This window comes from Macaca mulatta, chromosome 14 (assembly GCF_049350105.2).
Source record: "Macaca mulatta isolate MMU2019108-1 chromosome 14, T2T-MMU8v2.0, whole genome shotgun sequence".
In the NCBI taxonomy this organism is placed as follows: domain Eukaryota; kingdom Metazoa; phylum Chordata; class Mammalia; order Primates; family Cercopithecidae; genus Macaca; species Macaca mulatta.
The window spans coordinates 19,934,305-19,943,654 of NC_133419.1; the positions used below are offsets into that span (position 1 = coordinate 19,934,305).

Genomic DNA, 9,350 nt, shown 5'->3' on the forward strand with positions numbered 1-9,350 from the left:
CCTTTTCTAAATTTACAGCTCTTGTTATTTTTATTATTATCATATATTTTTACTTAACAGTTTTCTACCTGGACACCTTCTCAATTTGTCACTCGTGGGACTCTCAGAGCCATACCCGAGGCTCTTCCGACCTGCAGGCCCAGCGGGGTTTTTCTCCAGCCTTCATCCTGCCTCACAGCCGAGTCTCACTGTCTGGGCCCTGTTCTCCCTCCCTCCCTCCCTCCCTCCCTCCCTCCCTCCCTCTCCACTGCCTCCTGCTAGAGTCCGTTTCTGTGCAAAGGGTGTGGCCTGAGGTCAGCACAGGGCAGCAAGCCTCCTCTGCCGGCAGCCCTTGGGGATAAGGACGAGGCAGTAGACTCACTGTAATTTGGGGCCTCGGTGGGGCAGGGCCACTCACGTTGGCATTTGGATCTGCACCTTTTCTCTGTCCCTGAAGAGAAGGGGCTGGCGGGCGGCATGGTGAGTAACCACACAGGCTTTTTTTGCAGCCCTGTGTACAAGGTTTCGTCCCTAGGACAGGGAGAGTCTCTTCCCATCCAAGGCTCAGGTGAGGTCCTCTATACAAAGGACAAAGGCTGGTGTTTGCCTTCCCATCACGCATGGGAGAGTTGGCGGGATGAGGCCAGAGCTCAGCCTGGTGCCCGGCTTCGGGGTCCATTGGACGAATTATCTTGCTGGGTCACATTGACCTTGCACTGAATGGTCATCTCCTCGACTTGCTTGGTGGCTGCTAGTGACCACCTACTATGAGGAACCTGCCTCTGAACTGGGCCCCGGGCTTATGAGATGAATGAACTAGAACTCTGATTTCAAGGAGCTCTCAGTCTAGTGGGAAAGGCAGGTGTGTAAACATATAAAGGCACAAACTGGAGGTGGGCGGGGTGTAAAAAGAGAGGGGATGGATTCCACTTTCACTGGAGGCAAAGCGGGAAAGGCACAACCGGAATGAGATGCCAAAGCTGAGTAGCTGCTCAGCAACAGAGGAGCTTGAGGTGGGGAGAGCCGGCCTCAGTGGCTCCTCTGTAAAATGGATGGCAACAGCCCCAACTGTGGTACCCGGGGTGACATGAGGCAGGGTAGTCTGGGACAGCTTGGGAAAAGCGGTGGCCCAACAGCCCCACAGCCCTGACCAAGGGGGAGTCCTGTGGTGGCGTCAGCGTTAGCCCAGTGGAAGGACTGGAGGCAGGGCCACCTCTGAAAGCCACAGGCTTCAAGTCAGTGTCAAAACGGCAGGTGGAGGGTGGGGCTTACAAAGGGTTTGTGCAGACTCTAGGGCTGCTTAGCATGTTAAATGGCACTTCGTCTGGATTTGGCCTTCTGGGGAATTGTTGACCAATCAGCAGCCCCTGAGGTCACTGTGCTGTCCCAGGGCATGGGGATGGGGGCAGATCAGAAAGGAGGTCACCATGCCCTGCCTCGAAGGCGTGTGCCCCGAGAGCTCCCCCTCCTCCCTGCAGGAAGGGGGCCTAGAGTGAAGGGGCCAGAGGGTTGTTGAGGGAGTGGTGAGAGCTGGCATTAGCTGAAAGGCTCTAGGAAGTTCCCTCCAGCTTGGAGCGGGTCCTGTTCTCTGGCACCATGCGGAGGTGCTGACAATTCCCTCTGCATGCCCTTAACATTTGCCCACTTGTCAGAGTTCACTTATTTTATTTATTCCTTTTTGTAAGACACATTCGAAACAAGGGCCTGTACTTGTGGGGCTGTAGGATGCTTTTGTGTCCACCCCGGTCCCCACCCTGGCTTCGATGGGTCCTCTAATTTCTTTCCAGCCTGTCTGAACACGCTCCCTCTCTGCTCACTCCTGCTGAGGCCAACCCTATCCCTCATCTGCTGCCTGCAGCTCTCCCTGGGGGCCAAAGTCTCCTCTCTCCGCCATTGTCCTCCACTCTCCACCTCTGGCTCCAAAGGCTTTGCATATCTCCAAGCAAGATCTGGAGTGCCCTTCCAGGAACCCAGGATTTTTCTGGTTTTTTTTTGCAAGTTTGAGCAGAGGTATCATTGGTTGGCAGAGGGAGTCAATAATTGTGGGAACGGGGCAGGAGCTGACAGAGGGACACTTTACAGGTGGTCTTGAAGCCATAATAATAAAATAATGGCTAGTGACTGGGCACGGTGGCTCAAGCCTGTAATCCCAGCACTTTGGGAGGCCGAGGTGGGTGGATCATTTGAGGTCAGAAGTTCGAGACCAGCCTGGCCAACATGGTGAAACCCCGTCTACTGAAATACAAAAGTTAACTGGGTGTGGTGGTGTATGCCTGTAATCCCAGCTACCCAGGAGGCTGAGGCAGAAGAATGGCTTGAACCCAGGAGGTGGAGGTTGCAGTGAGCCGAGATGGCGCCACTGCACTCCAACCTGGGCAACAGAGCGAAACTACATCTTAAAAAAAAATTAAAAAAATAAATAAAGCATAAATAAAATAATAGCTAGTGTTTATTTAATATCTGCCATGTGCGTGTTACTTTGTTAGAGGCTTTATTTACACATGTATCTCCCTTGCTCCACTGAAGTACGTGCTATTACCACCCCCATTTAAACCAGGCCCAGAGCAGGGATGAGAAGAGCCAGTTGCTTCTCGCTTGCTTGTTAGGGGCTCTTCTTCCCCAAGCGGGGGGACTCTAAAGGTGAGCTAGGGCACCCCTCTGCCTCCAGCCAGATTGACTTGGAAGGCCGAGGAGCAGGCCCAGGGGCCTTGGGTAAAAGCTGCTCCTTCTTCAGAAGTCCCTGGGTGCCTTGTTCCAGGTCACAGTCAGAAGGTTGTTCCTGTGGTCTAACTGAAACCATTCTGTTTTAGGGTTTTCTAGAGGGACAGAACTAATAGGACAGATGCCTATATCAAGAGGAGTTTATTAGGAGAGTTGACTCACACAATCACAGGGTGAAGTCCCACAATAGGCCATCTGCAAGCTGAGGAGCAAGGAAGCCAGTCCAAGTCCCAAACCCTCAAAAGTATGGAAGCCGATAGTGCAGCCTTCAGTCTGTGGTCGAAGGCCCGAGAGCCCCTGGCAATCACTGGTATAAGTCCAAGAGTCCAAAAGCTGAAGAGCTTGGAATCTAATGTTTGAGGGCAGGAAGCATTCAGCACAGGAGAAAGATGGAGGCCGGAAGACTTAGCCAGTCTAGTCTTTCTATGTTCTTCTGTCTGTTTTTATTCTGGCCTCACTGGCAACTGATTAGATTGTGTCCACCCAGATTGAGGGTGGGTCTGCCCCTCCCAGTGACTCAAATGTTAAAGGGGGTTTGGCAACACCCTCACAGACACACCCAGGAACAATACTTTGCATCCTTCAATCCAATCAAATTGACACTCAGTATTAACCATCACACCTTCCTACCCCCAACAAATCCCTGGATTAGAGGGAATGTCGGCTGTGCTGCTCTCCTGAACTTGGGCAGTGGAGGGTGGGGGCAGGGGGGCAGCATTTTCTCTGTTATCAGGTCATTGACTTAGGTCCCCCCCCCCCCCACCCGTTCAGTGGGTTGAAGAACGCGTCTGCAACACAGAGATCTCTCTTATGTAAATGCTCTTCCTTTGGGTCTTAGGCCCCTAACATTCTCCCTTTGTCCCAGGGGCTAGACCCCAGGCCAGAGGCTCTCCATCCCTCCCTCCACCCTCACTTCCCGGCCAGCAGTCCCAGCTCTTTGACTATCCTTACCGCTATTGCCTGAGAAGCGGGGCAGGAAGCCAGTGAGGCACCCAGCCACCCTGGAATGTGTCTCTTTGCTGTTTCCACAGCCTGGCCCAGGCCTCTTCGGGCTGTGGTTGGAAGGCTTTGCTCTTTAAAAAGATGTCTTTCTTTTAGAGAGTGAAAAAGAGTTTATCATTAATGTGAAGAGACCCTGTAGGACAGATGTGTTCGGGGTCCGCATGGAAAATAGTTGAGTAATAATAGTAGAATGATTTTGGAGATAGGCAGAGATAATTTGCCCCCAGGGAAGACTTTTCTGGAATGCCTAGGAGATGGGCTGGTTGGTGTCCCCCAACCTTCGAGAGTCCCCGTATTCTTCTCAGGCTCTGCAGGATGCTTAGGTCCAGTGAGAACCTGGCAGAGATGGGGCACTCAGTGGTGCTTGATGGATGGATGAGTCATTGCAGGCAGCAGTTCTGGTTCAGATTTGAGTGGGGGCGTGGGTAGCGGTGAGGGACAGGGCTATTTTAGGGGATGCAGAGACCCTAGTCATCCCAGAGACGGGCCTGTTTATAGTTTGTACCTGCCATGGAATGACCCTGAGTGGTGAGGAGTTCCTTACCTACACAAAAGGAGCTGGGCCTGGCCAGGTGCAGCCAGTGACCTGGAAAGGTGTCCTGTGGGGTGCGGATGTATTAAGTGGCCACAGGAGTGCTGAAGAGCAGCCGGTCCCAGGCATTGGGACTCTGGGCTTCCATCCTAGCTCTGAGCCGGCTGCCCTCTCTGAGCCTCGATGTGCTCACCTGCAGAACAGACATGCTACTGTCTGTCTCACCTCCCTGCTTCCTCCCTGGCTGCCCTATGGGTGACAGGAGCAGTTGATGTGACACTCAAAGTGGACCAGTGCCAGGGGACTTGGGGTCTGTAGGGGACTCCCTTTATGAGTAAAACAAATCCTCTAGGTCCCAGGGCATTTGGTTCTTCCTTTGTTCTGGCATTTGTCGTGTGGCCTGGTTCCTTACTTTCTGGCCTGTCTGCCCCACCCCTGCCCACCCCCACTGCACTGGTCTGGGAGCTCCTTCAGGGCAGGGGCGGCTGCTTGTGCACTGTCACCTCTCCCACATCCACCATGAGACTCAGACACAGAGCTGACCCTTCATGTTGGCCGAGTGGGGACTGCAGAGGGCAATGAGACACCACCCCAGGGAGCGAGGCAGGCAGGTCCTGCTGCCACCACCAGAGGTACTCGCAGTCCACAGAGAGTGCAGGGGTGGGTATCCATGGGCTCTGCACAGATACGGCTCAGGGGTTCAGTGATTTGCTCAAAGCAACTCAGTTTCACCCCAGGGAACCTGGTGTGATAAGCAAAGCCAGGTGCGTGATGGTGATATGCTGCACTGAACCCTGGCCCTCCTAAACTCCCGTTATTATTATTATTATTTTCATGGTAACTCTTCGATACCTGGAGATGGCTGCTTGGTCCCACGAGCTTTACGGCCTCTCAGCCCTAAGACCTGCAATCAAATTCCCAAATCCTTCAACATCCTGGGCCCCCCTTGGCCTGTCAACACCCTTCTTGACAACCCACAGGCAGGGAGGAGCCCAGGAGGTACCTGGAGCCCCAGTGGGGGCAGGGCCTTCCTCTCGATCACCTCTTTCTGTAAGGCTGTGCCCAAGCAGCGCTTTGCAAACTGCTCTAAAACTCTGCTTAGATCATGGTTCTCAATGGTGGTGAGTGTTTCTCTTTCAGATTCACCTACTCTGCTACAGGCTCAGGACTTAGGGTCATCAGCATCTCATTCCCTGGCACAAAAATTCCAAGAGGTACGTACCACTGTTTTCATTTTGTGGATGAGAAAACGGAGGCACAATGAGACAAAGTTACTTGTCTGAGGTCTGGTGGCCAGGAAATGGCAGACTGGGATTTGAACCCAGGACTGTAAACCAAGCTGGCTCTTTTTGAGAGGCCACAGGTTCAGCTGTAGTCAGCTAAAGCCTTGGATTCCTCTGGGAGGGCTGCCTCTCGCCGCACTCATTGCCTGACCGTTGGCTTTCTGTATGCCTCTGGACCTGGGATCTTCCTCACAACGAGGCCTGGGCTGGGTTTGTCTGCTGACCCGTGGAGGGAGCCTGGGAGGCAGTGACAGTAAGGTGGAGACCACTGGGCTGCATGGGGACCCGGGGAGTCACCCTGAGCTGGAAGGTCCCAGTGAGTTGTCAGCCACTCTGTGGCACTCACTGCATTCAGGAGCCGGGGGGCACTTGGCTTTCGAGGTTAGCAGCTTCTTGAGGGCTCCAGCTCTGGCCCAGCCGCCTGGCTCTCAGACAGCAGTGGGTTCTGGAGGGTCCATAGTGGAGACCAACCATGAACTTTCCCCAGCTGGACAGCCACAACCAGGTGCAGTTTGATTGGATTTGAGGAAGGGAGCCGGGCTGGAAAGGAGTGGGAGTGGAGAGGCCGTTTGCTTTGGAATTAAGTGCATTGAAGCAATGGATATAATGGCTTGGGAGTCAGCAACTCAGGCGCTGTTTTATTGTTTGTTTTAATTTCACTTAATTTTTGAATAAGTAATACACTCCTGTGGATTACGAAAAAGGGTATATGGTGGAAAGTCTTCCTTCTGCCTCTGTCTCAGCCACGTGGCTGCTCTGCCAGAGGAGGCATGGTTTCTCCGTGTCTGTCTGGAGATAATCTACATGCACAAGCAGATACGTATAAATGGTAATTTTAAAATATGTGTTTGCGGGGCCGGGCGTGGTGGTTCATGCCTGTAATCACAGCACTTTGGGCGGCTGAGGTGAGAGGATTGCTTGAGCTCAAGAGTTTGAGACCAGCCTGGGCAACATGGCGAAACCACATCTCACCAAAAACAAAAAAGAAAAACCAACAAACAAAAAGGCTTAGCTATTCGGGAGGCTGAAATGGGAGGAATGGGAGGAATAACTTGAATAACTTGAGCCCGGGATGTTGAGGCTTCAGTGAGCCGTGATCTGACGACTGCACTCCAGCCTGGGTGACAGAGCGAGGCTCTGTCTCAAAATAAATAAATAAATAAATAAATAAAAAAAACATGTGTTTGCATACTACCTGCAAAACAATGTTTTGCACGTTGCTCTTTTTCACTGAATAGTGTATCTTGGAGATGCATATTAGCATACAAAGAGCTTCCCCATTCTTTAATCAGGCCTGGGTAATATTTAATTCAATTGATGCAATATCTTTTTTTTTTTTTTTTTTTTTTGCTGAAATGCAATTTACAGACAGCAAAATGGACAACTCTTCAGTGGACAGTACAATGAACATTTGCATAAGTATGCACCCATGGGACCACCCAAATAAAACTAGAGGATACCACTGCCAAGATGTTCCTGTTATTCTGACTTCTATGACCCTACCTCGGTTTCCTTAGCTCGAAAATGGGGCTTCTATTGGGACTGACTCACAGGGCTGTTGTGAGGATAATGCAAGTACCCAATACAGTGCCTGGCACATAGGATAGATGCCAGCATGATTATCATGAAATCCCTGGTTGCTACTCTTTCTCCTGCCTCTATTTGGACTCTCTGGTTACCTCCAGTTCCCCTCTCTCTCTTACACACACACACACACACACACACACACACACACACACACACACTCTCACTCTCACACACCGTCTTGCCACGGAGATAGACCAAGAGGGTCATTGTGTGAAGCCCAGGCTGAGTGAATGGCCTCATTGTTCCTGGGCTGAGTTCCCAGAGCCGCCCGTGTGGCATTGACCAGGGCTGGGCTGTCTAGTGGGATGTGCCCATGGGCCCCTGACCAAGGGCTGGCCACACCTGGCGAGGACACCCATCCCCCTCCTTCCTCAACGGGAGGAGGGAAAGAACACCAGTTGAGGCTGGGGCTGGGCAGGGTGCCTGAGGACACCTCCCATTCTCCAAGCTGTCCACTGTCTCCTGAATGCCAGGGGCTGGGACTGCCTGCAGATGGTGCACTTGGAGCAGAGAGGCTGGGGGCAGATCAGGAATGGGGACTAGGCGAGAAAAAGGAAGTGAAATCAAATTCACTTATCTCTCCTTCTCTCCCCTCCTGGGATGAATGAGTGTGGGCAGCCTGAGGGCCCCGCGGAAGCAGCCTGCAGGGGAACCACCTGGAAGCAGGCCTCCCCTCCCAGGGAACACAGGCTCCAGAACCACCCCAGGAGGCAGGACCCGTGGTGGCCTCTGCAGGACAGACTCTCCAGATGTGGGAGTTCTGGGTACTGGTATTACACGTTATCTGTCCAGCCCACTGAGCTTCTGCAGGATTCCTCAGAGGGGAGGCCTCAGGGACAGCCCTGGCATCTCTCTCCTGCCCTTATCACCTCTGATGTCTGCCTGCGGAGACGTGTGCCCACTCCGCGCTACTCATCCTCATCTGCCAGCGGGGAACATGCCAGAAGGGCCTCCAGTCTTCTTGACAGTAGCCAGGGTTACACAAAGGGCTGCCTTGGGGGCCAGGAGGTAGTGAGCCCGCGTGGGCAAGAAGGAGTGAGGACCAGGGGTGACAATGTGTAAGAGGTGAGTGGGTGGGAGGCAGGATGGGGGAGCCCTGCCTGGAGGCCAGTGGGAGGACTGATGGGCCCTGGCGGTGGGAAGGGTTTATCAGACAAGGAGCATGCTTTCTGTGGGTGGAAGGTTTCTTCCCGACTTTTCCTTCCTGCTACCTGGCTGCTCCAGGGCCAGCGCCTTAGTGGCCTCATATTGTTTTAGGACATGTCATGGAGTGGCTCCCTGGGCACAGACACTGTCCCTCCTTTCCTTCCCTGCCAGTTTGGGCACCTGCCCACAGAGTTTGGGAGCAGGGGCTGTCTCCTGGGCCTCCGCTTGCACCTTGCTGCATTCTGAGCTGGATTACAGATCTGGCTTGGAACTGCCCGGCCAAGGGCTGAGGCTTTTGTGGACAGGGACGGAGGAGGGAGCTCAGCCCTGCATGGAGCCTGCCTTCTCTGCGCCAGCCTCCCTTGCCATGGAAACAGCCCCATGGAGGCCCGGGAATTACCCGGGATGGGAATTTTAATTGCAGCCCACGATCTTGTTCTGCAGTGCGCCTCCAACTCCCATCACCTCCCCAACCCCAGGCCCTGTGAGATATTCACTGTGTCATATTTTTAGATCAGACTCAGGGTTGGGGGCCTGTCTTTGGCCTTGTTTGCTTTTGGTCAGTCTGTCCCCTCATGGCCCTGTGACTGGGTGTCTCAGGATGTGCCCCGGTGCCAGATGTGTTGGGGTGGGCAGTGGGAGGTGGGGACCTTCCTAAGATGAACATGGGCCTATGGCCAGCACTGTGCTTCCACTGCAGGAAGGCTCTGAGTGGGGAGCTGGGGGAAGCACTGGGTGCTGAGAACACTCACTGTGGCTCTCAGGCCACAGGGGAGAGTGTGGCAATGGCCAGCAGAGAAGGTTAAGGAAGGTCAGCGTCTATGCTGGATCCCTTCCTCAAAGGCTAGCTGGAGCAGGCTTTTTCCTCAGAAGGAAGGGACATCTGGCTTCCTCTGCTTTTTTCTTCCTCCCAAGAACTTTGGGCTTGGAAGAGACTCACCTTGGCAAGCTCTGGACTGGACCCATGAGGTCAGAGGAAGGAAGACGAAACTCCTAGAGCATGGAGCCTCCTTTGATGAGCAGAGGACCAAATCTCCCCCAGCACAGCCCACTCCTGCCTTCCAGCTACCAGTCCCAGGAGGGCCAAGAACCCTGGGTGG

The 9,350-nt window shown here is 53.5% G+C and overlaps 1 long non-coding RNA gene across 1 annotated transcript in view; it reads right to left on the reverse strand.

Moving 5' to 3' along the window:
- The window catches only part of LOC106993241 (uncharacterized), a 60,758-nt gene that overhangs the window by 45,189 nt on the left and 6,219 nt on the right, over window positions 1-9,350 (reverse strand). The window lies entirely within an intron of this gene.